A 684-nucleotide genomic window follows, 5' to 3' on the forward strand; every position below is an offset into this window, starting at 1 on the left:
TTCCCCTGGGAGGTCTTTTTTAAGCCCGTTTAAGGTACTAATACCGCTATTTTTTTACACCCCCAAAATACACTAAATTACGGAACTTTTAACGCCCCTTCAACGCCTTTATACGATTTATACGCCCTTTTTTTCTTATTGTTAAAAAAATTTATAACCCGACAGAATAAATAGAGAGAGTGTGTGTTGGACGGTGATTGCAATTTGGGGAAATGATAGTTAATTGTGTGTAAGTTACAAATAATAACACGAAAAAATTAAGTGTGTGTGTGTTGGGGGGGGGTTGTGTGTGTGTGTGTGTGGTGAAGAGGCGGAGTAAGACAAAAGGTAATGAGCAAAGCAATAGACTGGTCGGAAGTTAGAACATACGATGAGTAAGCAAAGACACGGGATTTCCCAAAACCTCAACTTTACGAGCCTCTTGCACCAACAAACCGAAAGAACAGACGTCGTCGTCTTTCGTAAAAGCTTACAAACTTTACTTAGGTTTCACCCAGCAGTTGCAGCAAAAGAAGAATACGCAGGTTGGTGTGTCACGTGCCCCACGTCTTATCAAAGGGGGTGAAAACCGGGCCCAGAAATCATCTTTACAAGCAGCCATTTACTCTACCTAAACTAAAAAGGAGAAACCACAAAAGAAGATAGCGACACTCGAGTGTGCAATGAGATATGTTCACAACAAAT

This window comes from Notothenia coriiceps, unplaced genomic scaffold, assembly GCF_000735185.1.
Source record: "Notothenia coriiceps isolate Sejong01 unplaced genomic scaffold, NC01 NC01_scaffold00037246, whole genome shotgun sequence".
NCBI lineage: Eukaryota > Metazoa > Chordata > Actinopteri > Perciformes > Nototheniidae > Notothenia > Notothenia coriiceps.